This window comes from Schistocerca nitens, chromosome 1, assembly GCF_023898315.1.
Source record: "Schistocerca nitens isolate TAMUIC-IGC-003100 chromosome 1, iqSchNite1.1, whole genome shotgun sequence".
NCBI classification, from domain to species: Eukaryota; Metazoa; Arthropoda; class Insecta; order Orthoptera; family Acrididae; genus Schistocerca; species Schistocerca nitens.
The window spans coordinates 201,789,761-201,811,622 of NC_064614.1; the positions used below are offsets into that span (position 1 = coordinate 201,789,761).

At 45.9% G+C, this 21,862-nt stretch overlaps 1 protein-coding gene across 1 annotated transcript in view; it reads right to left on the reverse strand.

Moving 5' to 3' along the window:
* The window catches only part of LOC126245712 (carbonic anhydrase 13-like), a 252,299-nt gene that overhangs the window by 190,822 nt on the left and 39,615 nt on the right, over positions 1-21,862 (reverse strand). The window lies entirely within an intron of this gene.

Below are 21,862 nucleotides of genomic sequence, written 5' to 3' on the forward strand. Positions count from 1 at the left end.
TGACAGAACCACAGGCACATAGACACAGGCAACAGAGCATGCACAACGTCGGCACTAGTACAGTGTATATCCACCTTTCGCAGCAATGCAGGCTGCTATTCTCCCATGGAGACGATCGTAGAGATGCTGGATGTAGTCCTGTGGAACGGCTTGCCATGCCATTTCCACCTGGCGCCTCAGTTGGACCAGCGTTCGTGCTGGACGTGCAGACCGCGTGAGACGACGCTTCATCCAGTCCCAAACATGCTCAATGGGGGACAGATCCGGAGATCTTGCTGGCCAGGGTAGTTGACTTACACCTTCTAGAGCACGTTGGGTGGCACGGGATACATGCGGACGTGCATTGTCCTGTTGGAACAGCAAGTTCCCTTGCCGGTCTAGGAATGGTAGAACGATGGGTTCGATGACGGTTTGGATGTACCGTGCACTATTCAGTGTCCCCTCGACGGTCACCAGTGGTGTACGGCCAGTGTAGGAGATCGCTCCCCACACCATGATGCCGGGTGTTGGCCCTGTGTGCCTCGGTCGTATGCAGTCCTGATTGTGGCGCTCACCTGCACGGCGCCAAACACGCATACGACCATCATTGGCACCAAGGCAGAAGCGACTCTCATCGCTGAAGACGACACGTCTCCATTCGTCCCTCCATTCACGCCTGCCGCGACACCACTGGAGGCGGGCTGCACGATGTTGGGGCGTGAGCGGAAGACGGCCTAACGGTGTGCGGGACCGTAGCCCAGCTTCATGGAGACGGTTGCGAATGGTCCTCGCCGATACCCCAGGAGCAACAGTGTCCCTAATTTGCTGGGAAGTGGCGGTGCGGTCCCCTACGGCACTGCGTAGGATCCTACGGTCTTGGCGTGCATCCGTGCGTCGCTGCGGTCCGGTCCCAGGTCGACGGGCACGTGCACCTTCCGCCGACCACTGGCGACAACATCGATGTACTGTGGAGACCTCACGCCCCACGTGTTGAGCAATTCGGCAGTACGTCCACCCGGCCTCCCGCATGCCCACTATACGCCCTCGCTCAAAGTCCGTCAACTGCACATACGGTTCACGTCCACGCTGTCGCGGCATGCTACCAGTGTTAAAGACTGCGATGGAGCTCCGTATGCCACGGCAAACTGGCTGACACTGACGGCGGCGGTGCACAAATGCTGCGCAGCTAGCGCCATTCGACGGCCAACACCGCGGTTCCTGGTGTGTCCGCTGTGCCGTGCGTGTGATTATTGCTTGTACAGCCCTCTCGCAGTGTCCGGAGCAAGTATGGTGGGTCTGACACACCGGTGTCAATGTGTTCTTTTTTCCATTTCCAGGAGTGTATATAGTCCGCAGTATCTGATATTCCACTTGACAATGAATTGAATAGGAATTAAAACATTTGTTGAAGTTGTTCAATGGAAATATCTGAAGTTAATTCCTGATTAGCCACTTCAGTCGGTATTTTCTGCTTCAATCGTTTGCCAGAGCATCGTTTGGAAAACACCAGTTGACGATGGTACTTCGTTGTTTACATTACATTTGCTTTAAAACAGAGTGAGACTGAGTAACTCGTCTGAGCATAGTACTGTCACAGTTATTTGCATGGGCTTCAGTATTTTTGGGACGGGAGACTGTCACTGAGGAAGATTTTATACTTATTCAATTTTTTTTTTTAATTCGATATGGAAAGTTCGTAAATATAACATTTATTTTGCAAAGTCTCTTATTAAATGTATTCCCGTTAGCAATGCTGGTTTAAGGCCATTTGCAGTGCAGGGTGCACTTCTCTTACACTCGAACTGATCTTGTATTTTAGCGTGATATATACCAATTTCACTTCTCTTTGCGTATAGAAGACTGGAAGCGGAGAATTGATCTGCGCTGTCGACAAACAGGGAATAAAGTTGCATGTGGCAGGGCTACTTGAAAATATTGGGGTATGGGAGAGAAATGCTGCACAACTATGTTCAAGTTCTAATGGTTGCGTAGATATAGTAAGTGATCCGCCACTGAACAGAATGGGACATGCAAAAAGATGAGGCAAGCATCATAGTGAAAGACGTGAACAGCTAGGTACAACAAAATACATTGCATTTAGTTTCAGGCGTAGAAGTTTTGTAAATATACGATTTTTTTAATTTTTTTTTCTCAAGACTTTCGCGCAATCTGCGCTGACGGAGTTACAGACTTTACGGGACCAGAGGTAGCCTGAAAACTTTCTTGGAAGTATCACATGATTTTTTTGTAGAAGCTTAGCACTGATGCGAAATTCTTGCAGGCCACTGTTCATATCTGAATAGATGGCGACCCACTCTCGTACCGCAGGTCAAGGAGCAGCTGCTCTATGATGGATGACGAGGCTCAGGCAAGAGCTCTTCCGAGAGCTGAACCCGGATAACGGGTCGGGCCGCAAGCGCAGCGCCCAGAGGCCCAACGGTCCAGCGTGCTCCTGGGACTGGCCCGGCGAGTTACGCACCAGAATACGAGTAGAAAGCGGCGTAGTACACGCAGCGCTTCGGGGAAGCGCCGTGGTGCGACGTGCGTCCGGTCAGGAGGCATCGCCAGACGGACGCGGCTGTGCTGCGCGTCTGGTCTAGTGGCGCAGAACCTCTGCACTCCTGCATTTCGTAGCTATTGCACTGCGAACAAGTACCCATTTCACCAGTTCTCTTCATTTGCGCATACCACTTTAATGATTACTGAGGGATGTCCAACCAACTGCAAATGCTTTTAAAAACTTTCTTTAAAGTCAGTACTGCTATTAGACTTGTTTATTTGCAGTGTTACATTTACACTAACATGATCATGATTTCGGCTTCAAAGTGCCATTATTAAGTGTTTTCTGAAAGCAGGACAGACAATAACAGTGAAATACATAACAAGTGATATAACTATATAAGAATCCATATTTATAATACTTACTTACAAGTGTTATACGGTGCCTGAGATGCCATACTCTCGTATTTAAATTACACTATTAGACACATGGTCTAAGGGTCGATATTTCTGGTAAAGCCTACTGCTTTGTTTCATCACCGAGTATACCATCTTGACTGAATGACAGTTGGCTAAGTGTCAAATTGTCTTGGTCAAAGAAATTACTGTTACAAGCACATAACTTTTTCTTTTATCTTTGGACTCAGTGTACGGTAGGATAGGAAAGGTTAGAAGAAATTTATTCTCTTTGGTAGTTGTTACATCTTTGCAGTACTTGTTTATTTTAGTATACAATAAAGTTACCTGTTCATAAACATAAACAGTAACAAACCACTCGATAATATTCGCTGCGTCCATAAATGTAACAGTCCAGCTAATCATTGACGTTGTTCGAAGTACATTTTGGTAGGTAAATATACAGCTTTTACGAGAAATTAACACATGCCCAACTCTAAGTTGTGTAATTTTGCCTCAATTCAGAATTAATATAATACAGTGCAATTACTGATTCTACTCATTCATTAATTAAGCCGGCCGCGGTGGTCTCGCGGTTCTAGGCACGCAGTCCGGAATCGTGCGACTGCTACGGTCGCAGGTTCGAATCCTGCCTCGGGCATGGATGTGTGTGATGTCCTTAGGTTAGTTAGGTTTAAGCAGTTCTAAGTTTTAGGTGACTGATGACCACAGCAGTTGAGTCCATAGTGCTCAGAGCCATTTTGAACATTAATTAACCAGTGAGGTTTGAGGCGATATTTATGATGACCGTATCATCAGGCATGTAAATCCTGTTATATGTGGTAGAACATTACTTAGGAATAAGTGCAAATAACACAGGTATGTGAACCATGCCTTTTACATAAAAGCATTTAAGCAAATGAAAGAATCAAACGATTTCATATTAAACAGCACATTTAAATTTAACATATTATAATGAGTATTTGTTGATGATGTATGGATGCAGCGAATATTATCGAGAGGTTTGTTACTTTTTATGTTTATGAGCAGGCAACTTTATTATATACTAAGATAAACAAGTACTGCAAAGATCTAACAACTACCAAAGAGAATAAACTGCTCCTAAAGTTTCCTATCCTACCGGACACTGAGTCCAAAGATTAAAAGAAAGTCACCTGCTTGTAACAGGAATTTCTTTGACCAGCACAATTTGACACTTAGCCAATTGTTATTCAGTCAAGATGGTATACTCAGTGATGAAACAAAGCAGTAGGCTTTACCAGGAATATCGACCCTTAGACAATGTGTCTCATAGTGTATGCCATCTTAGGCACTGTATAACACTTGTAAGTAATCATTATAAATGTGGATTCTTATATGGTTATATCACTTATTATATATTTCACTGTTATTGTCCAATATGCTTTCAGAAAACACTTGATAATGGTACTTTGAAGCCGAAATTATAATCGTGTAAGTGTAAATGTAACACTGTAAATAAACAAGTCTAATGGCGGTACTGGCCTTAAGGAAATATATCAGGACTGTGGCCCTGTATTATGAAAAAATTATTAAATGCTTTTAAAAAGTTGTGGCCATGACCTGTTTCTGACTATTATGCCCATCTTCACATGGCTACACATGTTTTAGTAGTGTCAAAGTCGTTAGCATTAGGTCGTCTTCTTCTCTAGTCCACAAGAATATTTAAGTACTTAGCGCCACTTTACACTGAGATGAAGAAAGTCGTGGGATAGCGATATGCACGTATGCAGAAGGTATAAAACGACAGTGCACTGACAGAGCTGTCGTTTGTAGCCAGGTGATTCATGTGAAAGAGTTTTTGACGTATGGTGCAAGACGGGAATTAACGCACTCTGAAACTTGAATGGTAGTTGGAGCTGAATACGTGGGACATTCCATTTCGAAAATCTCAATATTCCGAGATCCATAGTATCAAGAGTGTGACGAAAATACCGTATTTCAGGCCTACCTCTAACTAGGGCAAGGCCAACGGTCTTCACTTAACGACCGAGAACAGTGGCGTTTACGTAGAGTTGTCAATGCTAACAGACAAGCAACACTGCGCGAAATAACTGTAGAAATTAATGTGGGACGTACGACGAAGGTATGAGTTAGGACAGTGCGGCGAACTTTGGGGTTATGGCTATGGCAGCAAACGATTGACATGAGTGCCTTTGCCAACAGCACTTCGCCTGCAGCGCATGTGCTGGGCTCTTGACGATATCGGTTGGATCCTAGAGGAATGGAACACCATGACCTGGCCAGATGAGACCTGATTTCAGTTGGTAAGAGCTAATGGTATGGTTCGAGTGTGGCCCAGAGCCCACGAAGCTATGGATCCAAGCTGTCAACAGGACACTGTACAAGCTGGTGGTTGCTCCATAATCGTGTGGGCTGTTTTACATGGAATGGCCTGGGTCTTCTGGTCCAACCGAACCTATCACTGAGTGTTAATGATTACGTTCCGAAACAACGATGGAATTTTTAGAGATGACATTGCGCCATGTCACCGGGCCAGAAGTGTTCGCAGTTGGTTTGAAGAACATTCTGGACGGTTCTGGTGAATGATTTGACTATCCAAATCTCCCAGCATGTATCAGATCGAGCATTTATTAGACATAACCGAGTCGTCATTTCGTCCACAAAATCCTGCACCGGCAACACTTTCTCAATTAGGAACGGCTCATCATTGGTCAGAGAACTCCCAACGACTTGTTGAGTCCATCCCACGTCGAGTTTCTGCGGTCTGTCAGCCAAAAGGAGGCCAAACACGATATTAGGGGGTATCCAAGACTTTTGTCACCTCACTGTATATACTGCATGGATGACTTGCCTAGTGCAGAAAAGTATGCTAGCGTACAAGTAACTGAAAACAAAGCAAGCCAGTTACGTGCACTTACATGTTATAGTGAACGAACATTTCTTCATTCTTTGTACTTAAGCAACCTCTTCCACTTCCCTGGTAAATTCTTTTGTCCTCTTACAATCTGTTCCTCCGTCCATTACAATCTTAGTGCCTTTCAAACTTTACTTCTGTATACAGAGTTTTATGATTTCTCTAAATCCAGGAAGGCCATCGGTAGATAACATCCCTTGCGGACAGTCCTGACTTGAAGTAAAACGCACGAGGTGAAGATGGAAGCCAAGAGAGACAATTTGAAGAAAAGCCAAAGCCATAACTTCACAAAACTTTCTAACGATTAACAACGACCATTTTCGACACTCTTAACTAACAATCAAAAATTTAGGAAACACGTTAATGCTGATGGTGCCCTCAACATTTCTTTCATGATTATCTGCAAAAACCTAGCAGTTTTAATTTCCAAGGAAGTTTTCAAATCGTGTCAGCCTGCATAACAGTATCACAAAGTAATCTAACAACGACGTTTATTGTCTGTAATAAGACTCCTGCTAGCCCTTCTGAGAGTTTGTCTTCTGGTATACCAAGCAAATGAAAGTTAAGATGTAGAAAAATGGCGTGTAATGAGTGGAATCTAACACAGGTACTGCACTCTGATGGGTCTTTTTTTTGTTTTAGGGCGCAAAACGTCTAAATTCATAAGCGCCCAGTATAGAACCATAGAATGCTGGGACCGCGAGGGTAAAAAACCGTTTCGAGGTCCAATACAGAAAGGAAGAAAAAACAAATCTAAAACGTCAACACGATACGGAAGATTATCTAAAAGACGTCGACAAGACACCCTAGTCACCAGGTAGAAATCAAATCTCTTGTCATATTACTGCTTTTTAAAAACTTAAAACGCGAGCCACAGCTCGTACATCATTCGCTGAAATGTCCGACAAAGCGGGCGCGGGCGGCAGTCCGACCCTGAGTCGTAAGTGGCTAAAAAAGGGGCAGAGGATCAGGAAATGTCTGACCGTTAATGGCTGGCTACAGAAAGGGCAGCTGGGTGCAGGGTCGCCACTCAACAAGTGGCGGTGACTAAAGCGGCAGTGCCCTACTCGCAAACGAGCTAACATTACTTCCTCATGGCGAGGCGGCCGGGAGGAAGCTCACAGGCTGTTGGGAGACGTTCGATTTCTCTGAATTTGTTCCCATGAATGGAGCACCAATGGTCATGCCAAAGTGACATGATACGCCGATAGAAAAAAAATTACGAATATCTTGCGAGGGAACAGAGTAAGAGGCGGGCCGACCGAGATGGACTGCGGCCTTGGCTGCAGCATCAGCAGCGTCATTCCCAGGCACACAAACATGGCTAGGAACCCAAATGAAGATCACTTGGGCACCGCCATCCAGGAACAAATGGAGGAAGTCCTGGATCCGTCGAACGACGGGATGGACTGGATCTGGATCATCCAGACTCTGAAGGTCCAAAGCTCTGCGGTGGTGGGTCATCTTGTCGGAGCAGAATCAGTATGCGTCGGACGCCGCTACCAAGTTCGCAGGTGATTGTGATGAACAACACACTTCTCCTGTGACTCCGAAGGTGTCGCGGCGTCGTCAGATTGTCAACTTACCACGATTACCACAACATACACTCCTGGAAATGGAAAAAAGAACACATTGACACCGGTGTGTCAGACCCACCATACTTGCTCCGGACACTGCGAGAGGGCTGTACAAGCAATGATCACACGCACGGCACAGCGGACACACCAGGAACCGCGGTGTTGGCCGTCGAATGGCGCTAGCTGCTCAGCATTTGTGCACCGCCGCCGTCAGCGTCAGCCAGTTTGCCGTGGCATACGGAGCTCCATCGCAGTCTTTAACACTGGTAGCATGCCGCGACAGCGTGGACGTGAACCGTATGTGCAGTTGACGGACTTTGAGCGAGGGCGTATAGTGGGCATGCGGGAGGCCGGGTGGACGTACTGCCGAATTGCTCAACACGTGGGGCGTGAGGTCCCCACAGTACATCGATGTTGTCGCCAGTGGTCGGCGGAAGGTGCACGTGCCCGTCGACCTGGGACCGGACCGCAGCGACGCACGGATGCACGCCAAGACCGTAGGATCCTACGCAGTGCCGTAGGGGACCGCACCGCCACTTCCCAGCAAATTAGGGACACTGTTGCTCCTGGGGTATCGGCGAGGATCATTCGCAACCGTCTCCATGAAGCTGGGCTACGGTCCCGCACACCGTTAGGCCGTCTTCCGCTCACGCCCCAACATCGTGCAGCCCGCCTCCAGTGGTGTCGCGACAGGCGTGAATGGAGGGACGAATGGAGACGTGTCGTCTTCAGCGATGAGAGTCGCTTCTGCCTTGGTGCCAATGATGGTCGTATGCGTGTTTGGCGCCGTGCAGGTGAGCGCCACAATCAGGACTGCATACGACCGAGGCACACAGGGCCAACACCCGGCATCATGGTGTGGGGAGCGATCTCCTACACTGGCCGTACACCACTGGTGATCGTCGAGGGGACACTGAATAGTGCACGGTACATCCAAACCGTCATCGAACCCATCGTTCTACCATTCCTAGACCGGCAAGGGAACTTGCTGTTCCAACAGGACAATGCACGTCCGCATGTATCCCGTGCCACCCAACGTGCTCTAGAAGGTGTAAGTCAACTACCCTGGCCAGCAAGATCTCCGGATCTGTCCCCCATTGAGCATGTTTGGGACTGGATGAAGCGTCGTCTCACGCGGTCTGCACGTCCAGCACGAACGCTGGTCCAACTGAGGCGCCAGGTGGAAATGGCATGGCAAGCCGTTCCACAGGACTACATCCAGCATCTCTACGATCGTCTCCATGGGAGAATAGCAGCCTGCATTGCTGCGAAAGGTGGATATACACTGTACTAGTGCCGACATTGTGCATGCTCTGTTGCCTGTGTCTATGTGCCTGTGGTTCTGTCAGTGTGATCATGTGATGTATCTGACCCCAGGAATGTGTCAAAGTTTCCCCTTCCTGGGACAATGAATTCACGGTGTTCTTATTTCAATTTCCAGGAGTGTATATGGAAATAGCTCGTCGTCGTCGTCGTCGTCGTCGCCGTCGCCGTCGCCATCCTCGTCGTCGTCATGATGTTCTCCCCATGATGTAATGCTTAGCGCCACTGACTGACGATAAGATTCCCGGTGACCAACCCGGATTTTCTATGTTGAAGAGCCTCATAAAGGTAAATGAGAAGCTGCTTGTTTCAAGAGATAAACAGCTATCGTCAGCACTAGGCTGTGGGTCACAGACCTTTATGGTCGTGATATTTTCTTATAACTTATTTACCTCCTCTTATTATCCTCCGTGTAACGTGCATTCATCTATTCTAAATTTATCATGTATGTCCGACAGCAAATGCACTAGCAGTGGCAACAACGTTGCCTCAACCAAAGACGGTTGTAAGATAACTACATTCTTCGTACTTCATTTCTCAGATCTAACACATTAGAAGGATAAAATCATGATAAGAAGTGAGCTTCGCATCGAATAGGCTGCCTACGAGGTTTACAGAATGTCCATCCTCAAGGTGTACCGCTAGACTATATGCCGCTGTAGCCACACTAGTCAGTAAGTTGGGAGTAGCTAGTTTCTAATCGGCGTCTGACCGTGTAGCTGTGCAGTATTCACCGTTTCTCTAAGTCATTTAACTCCAAAAATGGTTCAAATGGCTCTGAGCACTATGGGACTCAACTGCTGTGGTCATAAGTCCCCTAGAACTTAGAACTACTGAAACCTAACTAACCTAAGGACATCACACACATCCATGCCCGAGGCAGGATTCGAACCTGCGACCGCAGCGGTCGTGCGGTTCCAGACTGTAGCGCCTTTAACCGCTCGGCCACTCCGGCCGGCATTTAACTCCAATGACTGCATAGTTTCCTTATTCAGATCACGACCAATGACTTCTCATCCAACTGTCGAACCAAGCGTTTCTTTGAAATAATTAAATCAAGACCTTAAGCTGTCGACAGGCGTTGATATATATCAACGGAGACAGTTGAAAATGTGTGCCTCGACTGGGACTAGAACCCGGGATCTCCTGCTTAAATGGCAGACACACTATCCATCTGAGCCACTGAGGGCACAGAGGATAGAGCGTCTGCAGGGATTTATTTATCCCTTGCACGCTCCCCTTGAGACTCATTTCCAACTTAAGGTCCACACATTACATTCGTAGTGTCCCTGCCCATAACACTCATTACCCGCGGCAGACAATCTTACAGAGTCGCGTAAGAGATCGGGCAATGCATGTGCATCCAGCATAGAAGGAGGTCAATGACCGGTTAGCCTTAACTATAAATTAAGATGGTACCTGTTCTTTCGTCCGCCCCTCGTGGTCTCGCGGTAGCGTTATCGCTTCCCGAGCACGGGGCCCCGGGTTCGATTCCCGGCGGGGTCAGGGATTTTTCCTGCCTCGAGATGACTGGGTGTTGTTGTGTCGTCTTCATCATCATCATTCATCCCCATTACGGTCGGAGGAAGGCAACGGCAAACCACCTCCATTAGGACCTTGCCTAGTAAGGCGGTGCGGGTCTCCCGCATCGTTCCCCTACGCTCTGTAAAGAAGCATGGGACTTTATTTCATTTCATCTGTTCTTTCGGACATGTCCCAAAGAACAGATACCATCTTCATATATAAGCGTTTCTTTATCTCCATCTTTATTCATGTCCAATTATTCTGTTTATTAAACTGTACCTGTTCCTAACGTATTTTCTTCCCCCTCCCCCCCAAAAAGTCAGTCGTTCTGTCTGGGGCGAGTTGTTTTTAACGCTTTGTCACGATAATTATTTTTGTAAAGAGAAATACACTGACGGAAAAAAGCCGGAACAACAAAAGTTGACGTAAAGTAATGAAATTTTGGGAATATATTTCTGTAGGTAACATACTTAAGAGATTAATATTGCAAGATCACAGGTTAATGTATTCGCAAGACAATCCATTTGAAAATATGAAATGCTGGTACATCAGTAACCAGTGTTACCGTCAGAATGAAGAATGCAAGCACGCAAACGTACTTGCATTGTATTGTATAGGTGCCGAATGTCAGTTTGTTGGACAGAGTGATTTTGTCAGTCAACAAAGGGACGGTTAATGCTGTTTGTGGATGACGCTAAGTTGTCGTCCGATGATGACCCGTATGTGCCAGATTGGAGATAGAACTGGTGATCTAGCAGGCCAAGGCAACACGTCGACTCACTCTACAGCATGCTGGGCTATAACAGCGGTATGTGGACGAGCGTTATCCTGTTGGAAAACACCGTCTGGATCGCTGTTCATGACCGGCATTACGACAGGTCGAATCACCAGATTGACGTATGATTTTGAAGTGAGGTGCATGAGATGATCACGAGAGTGCTCCGGCTGTCATACGAAAAGACACCCTGACCATAACTTCAGGTGTAGGTCCAGTGTGACTAACACGAAGACAGGTTGGCTGGAGACCCTCAACGGGCATCGTCCTAAGCAATAGACTGCCATTACTGACACTGAGGCAGAACCGGCTTTCACCAGAAAACACAACACACCTCCACCCTGCCCTCGAATGAGCCCTCGCTTGGCACCACTGAAGTCGCCAGTGTCTGTGGTTTCGGGTCAGTGGAACACACGCTACAGGTCACCTAGCTGTGAGCTGTCCTTGAATTAACCGATTTGTAACAGTTCGTAGTGTCACTGTGGTGCCAACTGATGCTCAGTTTGCTGCTGCAGACGCAGTGTGATGGACCAGAGCCATAAACCGAACAGGAAGGTCTACCCTCTCGTTAGTACTACGTGGCCATACGGAGCCCCGTTTTATGGTGACCGTATATTCTCGTGACCGCCGCCACCAGGAATCACATACAATGGCTACATTACTGTCAAGTCTTTATGCAGTATTGAAGGACGAACATCCAGCTTCTCGTAGCCCTATTACACGACCTCGATCAAACTCAGTGAGGTGATAATGGCGTCTTTGTCGCCTTAAACGCATTTTTGACCAGCATCAACTCACCAAGTTCACTCACAGAGGTAACAAAAGCTCACGATCGTTACATCAAGTTTTTAAAGCAAACCTGATTTGCAACCTTATAATGGCGCTACTAACGCCTCTCTTACGCGACTGGCGCAAAATCTGAAGAGACATGATCTTCCTGATGTAGATAAAAGCCTATAAATTTTCGTTTATGTAGCAGAACTCCTTCTTGGTGTTGCAATTTTTCCCCTTTCAATGTAAAATTTACTTGAAATACAGACTGTAACACTGGAACAGAGAAAAGTAATTATTTAAGTTAAGAAGATTTAGATAAACAAGATGCGAAATAAATTAAGTTTTGACCAAAAATAATCGAATTTCATCACGTACGTCTTTAAAATCTGACTGACTTTGAAAAACATCCTTATATTTCCTACCATAAATTGAACGACACGTTAGCCTTGAGGACTAATCTGAACTAGTCCGCTTGCAGTTGTACTAGTTATGGTACCATCTATAGATGAAATACGAAAGCTACTGACTAACGCAGACACTTACGAAAAACATCAAAAGGAACTAATTGACAGAAAAGATATTGTTACGTTTCCTAATTTTCTTTTACGTTTGAATCTGGTCCTACATATACACTCGCCTTCGGGAGGACGACGGTTCAGTCCCGCGTCCGGCCATCCTGATTTAGGTTTTCCGTGATTTCCCTAAATCGCTCCAGGCAAATGCCGGGATGGTTCCTTTGAAAGGGCACGGCCGACTTCCTTCCCCGTCCTTCCCTAATCCGATGAGACCGATAACCTCGCAGTTTGGTATCTTCCCCCAAACAACCCAACCCAACCTACATATACGAGGTGCGACAATAAAGTAATGAGACTTATTTTCTTCGCAAGATGTGGCAACCCTACAGGCTTGTGTAGGCACAATATCTTTGACTTTGGTCTATAAGCTGCTTGTAGTCCAAGTGGCACATTGATGCAACTGCTCAGTCGTGAGTCGTGCTGTAATAAGTTAACACGTATTTGTGTCTCTCGTCACGGAAATGGAACCGCATAATATTACGCAACGGTATACCATTTCTTTTTGCGTTAAACTTGGTGAAAACGCGACGACAACTTACGGTAAGCTTCAGAACGCTTTTGGAGAGGAGGTTATGTCGAGAGCTCAAAGGGATCACCCAGGCCAAACAAAGCTCGCATGTCAAAGTTGAAAGTGAAATGCATGCTTGTGTGCTTCTTTGATTCCAAGGGAATTGTTCATAAAGAGTGGGTGCCTCCTGGACAAACAGTTAACCAATATTACTACAAAGAAATTTTAGAAAGACTTCGTAAAAGAGTTCTTCGTGTCTAAGCCAACATTGCCGATAATTGGATTCTGCATCACAATAATGCGCCATCCCATACTGCTCTGGCAGTACAGCAATTTTTAACCTTAAAACAAATTTCAGTACTGCCACAGCCACCTTATTCACCAGATATCGCTCCATGCGACGTTTTTCTATTTTCAAGCGTCAAAACGGCGGTCAAGGGACACCATTTTCAAACAACATAGGACGTGCAAAAAGTTATGACGAGGGTCTTTGAGGATATTACAGAAGATGAGTTCCAGAAGTGTTTCCATCACTGGCAGAAGCGCTGGAAAAAATGTGCGCAATCAGAAGGGAACAACTTTGAAGGAGACAACACTAAACTTGACTAAAACGGTAAGCAACATTTTTTTCACATCAATCTCATTATTTTATTGTCGCACCTCGTAAACCTGTTTTAAAATTTCTAGTTCTTTACGCTTTCACGCACTCCAAACATAATGGAAGTCGGGCTATAAACTGGTTACAAGCAGCACGATCATTACAATAAATAAATGTGGATCAGCAACAGAGAAGCAATTTTCTGGTCCAATTACTAATTAGCAAACGTTACGAAGCAAAGTAATTCATCCATCCTTTCACGAGGAAGAGGCGTGCGCTTCCTGCCTCTGCACGCTCAGCTGTGTGCTACAGTAGCCGAGATGCTGCGTTGCGACGCGGTAGAACCGACTACCGGTAAGCCACGAGGCAGAGGCAGAGAGGCGAGTCAATTAGAGCAGCGAAAGCAAGCGGCAGCGATCAAGCTGCGTCCATGTGGGCCAAGGTTGCGCAGGCGCAGCGGTCAGCGCACCTGTTGCTGCAGCCGACACACCGCGCCGCACCCCACCGCTTTCTGTGTCGAGGCTCACGGAGTACGAGGACACCGGCGCCGAGATGCAAACGCCGATACACCGGCCTGGCTGGAAATCCGACACAGATGTTTATGGCTGCCGGTCCGCCGTGATCACAACCGGATAGGTGACTCAACGCGGCAGGCCGTTCGCTGGAGCTAAGTTCACGGAGTCTAGCTGGACAGCAGCTGCTTGGAATAACAAGCAATACCTCGAGACGCTTCAGTAAGGGGCTGTGGGCGCAGAATGACAGCGCATTATCCAATTGTCCAACACGTCAAATTACACTGCTGAGCAGGGATACCTGCTCGTACAGATATACTGCACTGCAGGTAAAAAGACAGCTGGAAAGACGATGTTGATTTTGATCCAGTGGCGACCGTGTCACCTGGGGGATAGGCGTACTCAAAATGGTTTCAACGTCGTCTACCAGCAGACAGCGTAGTGGCGTAGCTAACCTTTAATAGGGAACGCTCACAGCTAGAAGATGCAGTGTGGTTCAAGCGTGTGAAAGTAAGCAGGCAGTGTAATATTAATATCTGTTCCGATAGCTTAAGTAAAATGACATTCGATAATCTAACCATGCAGGCTCATAAAAGCCATACAATTTGTGTAAAAAATTCTTAGATCGTCGCTGAGCAGCGACCACCTGATATTTCAAAGAATATCTTACGAGCCACGGCGTAGAATACAAATTGTTTATAAATTGTATCGATAGCGATATTTTGTGTTTCTTATATTTTGACAGCTGAAGAATTGTAATTCTGCCGGACGGAGTGGCCGAGCGGTTCTAGGCGCTACAGTTTGGAACCGCGCGACCGCTACGGTCGCAGGCTCGAATCCTGCCTCGGGCATGGTTGTGTGTGATGTCCTTAGGTTAGTTAGGTTTAAGTAGTTCTAAGTTCTAGGGGACTGATGACCACAGATGTTAAGTCCCATAGTGCTCAGAGCCATTTGAACCAATGCGAACTCTGTTCTTAATCTTGAGAACGCTACGCCTTCTGCAAACGATTTCAGTTGACATATATACTATCACATGCAGTTTTTCAATAGTCTTTGCTCTTCCCGTCAAGTAGTGGTGCAAAGCTTATAACAGATTTCTGAATCTTCACAAGAGAATAATAATTTAATCAAAATATAATTTTTTAAAAAGAAAAAATACCACAGCAGACGAACTCGTGCTTTCTACAGCCAACTGAGGGGGTCAGAGGGGTCAAATTGTAGCATTCCGAGCGGCGGGATGGTGCTTTCGGAGAACTGCCACCTAAGGTGAGTGTGCTGCGTCAGTAGTGCAAGGACGCCGGTAGCAGTGGTCTCGTGCATATTCTCACACCTGTAGACGCGGTTCTGGACGAGTAACACTGACGCCCGTCAGGATAATTTTATTGTAATGGCAGCAGTGGCAGGTCGTACAGCTACCACGGCACAGATAAGAGGGCTTGTGAGCCCATACGTGTCAACACCAACTGTTGCGAACCGGTTATTAGCAGTGGGACTAGAGAGGCACGCATACCTGTAGCCCGCCTCCCGCTCACGCTGCAACATCGACGTGCACGCCTCAACTGGTGCAGTCGGAGGATCACTTCGAGGATGGTATGGCGCGCCGTGGTCTTCGGCGATGAAAGCAGATTCTGCCTGCACGCAAGTGGTCATTTGTGCATACGGCGTAGACCTGTTGAGTGATGTCTCGTAAGGCACAATCGTCCAAAACACACTGGTCTTACGGTCTGGGGTGCGATAAGATTCAAAAATGGTTCAAATGGCTCTGAGCACTATGGGACTCAACTGCTGTGGTCATAAGTCCCCTAGAACTTAGAACTACTTAAACCTAACTAACCTAAGGACATCACACACATCCATGCCCGAGGCAGGATTCGAACCTGCGACCGTAGCGGTCGTGCGGTTCCAGACTGTAGCGCCTTTAACCGCTCGGCCACTCCGGCCGGCGTGCGATAAGAGACAGCTCTCGTTCACAATTGGTATTTCTGAAGAGGACGCTAACAAGCGCTCGGTACGTACATAATGTTCTTAGATACTTTCTTTTGCCGTTCTTGCAACAGGAAGGTAATGTGTCCTAACAGGATAATACTGCTGGAAAACTCAAACTGCTCTGCAAGGCGTGCTGCAACTTCTCTGACCAGCATTGGTCTCCAATCGAGCACGTGTGGGACAGACGGGGCGAAAATTGACTCGTGGGATTCGTCAACCAACAACTCTTACAGAACTACGTGAACAGGTTGAGCAGACGTTGCATAACGTATCCTAGGACAGTATTCGCCATCTGTACGATCGACTGCATGTCGGAGCCAGTGCCTGCTTTGCCGGCTACACGACGTACTAATATGGATGTTTCATCGTGGAACGATACCTGGTACCTCAGAACCGCTTCTGCTATTCATCTGTAAATATAATCATTTCATGTGCTCCATATGCACTTTTGCAACAAAAAATTTTGAGTGAATTGGAAACCTCTAAAAGGATAATTTTTCCGGCAGTGTAAATGACAGATGCGCACAACACGGACATTTTATGTTATCTCGTTGTATTTGCTTGTAACTTTATCATCGGGGAAAATATTTATGGCACTGTGTAAAAGAAATGACAAAGGGATTTAACGGCTCATCTATGACAAGGTCATCATAGACGGAGCACGAACTGGTATAGGAGAATGATGGATGGGTAAGGAAATCTGCCGCGTCCTTTCGAAGGAACCATTCCGAAATTCGTCTTAAGCTGTTTAGGGAAATCATGGAAAATATACACTGCTGGCCATTAAAATTGCTACACCACGAAGATGACGTGCTACAGACGCGAAATTTAGCCGACAGGAAGAAGATGCTGTGATATGCAAATGATTAGCTTTCCAGAGCATTCACACAAGGTTGGCGCCGGTGGAGATACCTACAACGTGCTGACATGAGGAAAGTTTCCAACCGATTTCTCATACACAAACAGCAGTTGACCGGCGTTGCCTGGTGAAACGTCGTTGTGATGCCTCGTGTAAGGAGGCGAAATGCGTACCATCACGTTTCCGACTATGATAAAGGTCGGATTGTAGCCTATCGCGATTACGGTTTATCGTTTACAGCATCATGATGGTCGCATCCGTGTTTGGCGACATCGCGGTGAATGCACATTGGAAGGGTGTATTCGTCATCCCCATACTGGCGTATCACCAGGCGTGATGGTATGGGGTGCCATTGGTTACACGTCTCTGTCACCTCTTGTACGCATTCACGGCACTTTGAACAGTGGACGTTACATTTCAGATGTGTTACGACCCATGGCTCTACCCTTCATTCGATCCCTGCGAAACCCTACATTTCAGCAGGATAATGCACGACCGGATGTTGCAAGTCCTGTACGGGCCTTTCTGGATACAGAAGTTCTACTGCTGCCCTGGCCAGCACATTCTCCAGATCTCTCACCAACTGAATACGTCTGGTTAATGGTGGCCGAGCAACTGGCTCATCACAATACGCCAGTCACTACTCCTGATGAACTGTGGTATCGTGTTGAAGCTGCATGGGCAACTGTACCTGTACACGCTATCAAAGCTCTGTTTGACTCAATGTCCAGGCGTATCAAGGCCGTTGTTACGGCCAGAGGTGATTGTTCTGGGTATTTATTTCTCAGGATCTATGCACCCAAATTGCATGAAAATGTAATCACATGTCAGTTCTAGTATAATATATTTTGTCCAATGAATACCCGTTTATCATCTGCATTTCTTCTTTGTGTAGCAATTTTAATGGCCAGTAGTGTAGTTATGGATGACTGGGTGTGTACTTTAATCGTCGCCCTCCCGAATGCGAGTTCGTCGCCCTCCCGAATGCGAGTCCAAGGTCTTACATGGCGCCTTCGCGTTCGGTGTGGTACTCCGTCTTCGAATTCGCACAGGCCAGCTTCTCACGGGTCTTCATATGAGACTGCCTCAAGTATCTAGTTTCGGGTGAACTATCAGTTCTAGGGTCAACTGTCGTAGTCAACAGCGCAATTCGTACAGGGCTCACTACTGGATGGGCTCAATTTTGTTGTTGATCGGGCATAGGAAGCCCGACAGCGCGGCAACAGAAAAAGTCTTGTTGGACTGTTAGCGGGCTGATCCGAAGTGGATGTTCAGCTGCCTGATCAGAAAAGGTGTTTATTCAGCACACAATGGCAGCTTTCCTAGTGGTGTATGAGAGCTGTTATACGGGGTATGCGAGACCCCATTTACTGCCGAAGCTATGAGGACAGCAGCTTCAATGAGAGTATTTCGCATAGTTTTAATCTGCAAACGGATGGGATTACAAAGTTTCGGACAATTCAGGTTCCGTAGTATAATTCCAATCATAAGTCGATAAGCCATGAATACAAGTCTTGTTGAAACCGACTGCAAGGTAGAAAATAAAACAGAACGTAGTTGTACATACAACATTTGTTTGAAATTATATCAAGTACAAAGAATATATTTCGAAGAAACAGTTTGCTCTCCCATCGCAGTTAAAACTGACTGCAAGAAAGAAAACGAAACCGAAAACTGTGTCAGCAAAGCATTTTCTTTATCGTAGTCTGTTTCGACAGAAAACCTGTACATTGTTGTTTAAAACAATATGTATAGGTTACGTGTGTGTGTGTGCGAATATTTAGTAGAGTGTCGTGTAAAAATTTGAAGTAACTCGGTCAATAACTTCTCGAGATTTTTTGCTAATAATGTTTACCCTTTATATAAATTATATATGTATTTATATACGATTTATATTAAAAATATGTAGCTTATATCCGTCCAACTGGTTATTGGAGTGTCTTGTAACAATTTGAGTTAATCGGTCACGAATTTTTCGAAATTTTTAGTTAGTAACGTTTCCAATTTACATACCATATATATATTAAAAATATGTAGCCTATGCCTATCCGTACATTTATTACAGTATCGTGGAAAAATCTGAAGTAAATCGGTCAGGAACTTTTCGAGATTTTTGGTAACAACGTTAAACAACCACTTATATGTATTTATATACGATTTATATTAAAAATATGTAGCTTATATCCGTCCAACTGGTTATTGGAGTGTTATGGATGACTGGGTGTGTACTTTAATCGTCGCCCTCCCGAATGAGAGGATGATGATGAGAGAATCGAGAGGGTAAAATCTGGTGCTGGCACTTAGCCTACACCCCTGGATCACCACTAAGGAGACCGTCGTGATATAGCGATACGACGGACAGACGAACAGTTTCACTTCGTGATACACAGCGGAGAGGTTTGGAATTTAATCCAGGACACTGGCACATGGTCTGGTGATAAGGAACTTGATACCACCACCACTACTCCACTTGCCGGCCAAATACTGGAGCTGGTTTTTTGCCCATTAGGAGGATTCGAACTGCGCTACTTCACAGATCAGCGCAGGCGTGCATTAGTGACCTCGGCTGCAGAGATAAGTGAAAACGCGCTCGTGGTAAACAAATTACAAAGTGAAATAAAATAACTGAGCAGAAAGATAGTAATAAAATAGCGAATTGTCAGCGGAGGATAACGGCATACAAATGAGTTTGAAAATAAACAGAGCTAAAAAGTAGAAATTTTTAAAGTCTGCCATCTGGGGAATATCTTAATAGATCATTTCGAAAAATTTTGGTAGGGTGTAGGCACGGAGAGAGAAAAAAACTGGGAATAAGTATTGGACACACGAACGTCGTCATCCAAATCAGAGGGCAAGACCCGAGCCAAATCATCGTCTGCACTCAAGTTTATAAAATCTGGCGAACAGTTGCAGATACGCTATAGATACCGCACACAGGTGTGTCGTTTTGAAAGAGAACGGATCAATGGGTCATGGAGCATTTTCGAGTTCAGAGACGTGTAACAGGACTGTATTCCGTGTCGGTGGCAGCAAGGAGCTACTCCACGGCTCCTACTTGCTCTCTCTCACCAAAAGAGGTGGCTTAGTGGTTAGCACACTGCACTCGCATTTGGAAGGACGACCGTTCAAATTCCCAACCGGCTATTCAGATTTAGGTTTTCAATTATTTCCCTGTATCGCTCCAGGCAAGTTCTTTTGAAAAGAGCTCGACGGATTTCCTTCCCCATCCTTTCGTAATCAGAGCTTGTGTTCTGTCTCTAATGACCGCACTCTTATCTTCTTTTGTTCTCTCTCACTTGCGGCTACTCTTCCTCACAATGAAAAGGAGTCCCTCGCCTCGAGAACGGGGTCACTGCACGTGGGATGACGAAACAGTATTTCGTAGTACAGGTCATGCAGACCTTCACTCGTGCACCAACAAAATTACCAGATAATACTCTAATATCCATATCACCCAGAATAACACCTCGCTGTGAGGTACCGAAGCCTCTGTCCGTTAAGAATACTGTCAAGAGGCATACAAATTAGTGTAGGCGATGTAATGCCCTATCGGACACCCACACCATTAAAATGCTTCCGTGAAATGATAATTGGCTATTTATTTTCCTACAAACCAGTTACAAGTTACGAATGTTTTGAAAGCCGCATCGAAAGCGCCAAGGGATCTATTGAGACTAACCTTACACGACTGATAAATTACCGTCAACAGTATCATGTTTCATTCGATGTAAGCGGCGGCCCCAGCTCCTAGCAGCCAGTCGTTGACTCACCTCGGAAGATGTTCTCCGTAGTTGAGAACGAAACGTCAGGGAGAAGAAGTTCTACAGATCGACCACGGCAACTTAGCCCGGAAGTGTTTACTGATGAGTATCATGTTTCATCGTATGGCATATTGTGAAGACGAATATGTCTCACCAACAAGTTGATCTGATGCAATCAGTTTTGTACACCTACAGCACACCACTGCAAGGTCAGCACGACTGTGCCTGAGCCTTTTTACCCCAGAATTTAGTCAGGGTACGTCGATGAACACATCACGAGCTTGAGGTTGCTAGCTTGCCCCCAAGGGTAACATGAGTTGCTACATCAGCCTTCTTAAGTGTGTGTGTGTGTGTGTGTGTGTGTGTGTGTGTGTGTGTGTGTGTGTGTGTGTCATCTACTGTCGGTTGTCCCTTCCCCGAACAAATTTCGACTGTTGTGGGAGGCTGCTGAGTAGAAATTGGCCAGCATGGTTTTCGTAATCTTCCAGTTCTGTCCCAAGACGAGTTTTCAACGACATCTGGACGGAAAAGATGTCAAAAGCAACGGCTGAAATGCGTCTAACCGACCACGGATTACTTTACACCATGCAGAATGTATTTTGTGCAGATGATGTTCACAGCTTCCAAGTATCTTAAAAAACTGCAATGTGATTCTACTTTATTCACTGCTAGTTTCGCTAATGCAATCTTCTGGTCGACTTATTAATACAACGTCTTAACTCAGAAAGTGTGTACGAATATAACAGGTACGATATCCAGACACATACGCAGAATCTTAATAGCAAAAGTACATAATTAAGAAAGTTACCGTACAATTTTACCAGAAGTACGAATAATCTCTACAATCTGTCATACGCTGACAACGTGAAATTGTTGACGGTAATTTATCTGTTGGGTAAGGATTTTAGTCTCAGTAGACTTGTTTCAGTAACAGGTCTTATTTCTCACTAATGCAGATAACACTACATTAACACTTACCATAGTCAGTAAAACGATAGATATATACGCTTCACTCTTCATACGAATTTGAAGAAAGGCAACTTTCAACCACTTCCTCGAAGTGAAATTTCCCTATTCGCTTCCATATGGCCGGCCGCTATGGCCGAGCGGTTCTAGGCGCTGCAGTCCGGAACCGCGCTGCTGCTACGGTCGCAGGTTCGAATCCTGCCTCGGGCATGGATGTGTGTGATATCCTTAGGTTAAGTTAGATTTAAGTAGTTCTAAGTCTAGGGGAATGATGACCTCAGATAAGTCCCATAGTTCTTAGAGCCATTTGAACTATTTTTTGAGCTTCCATAT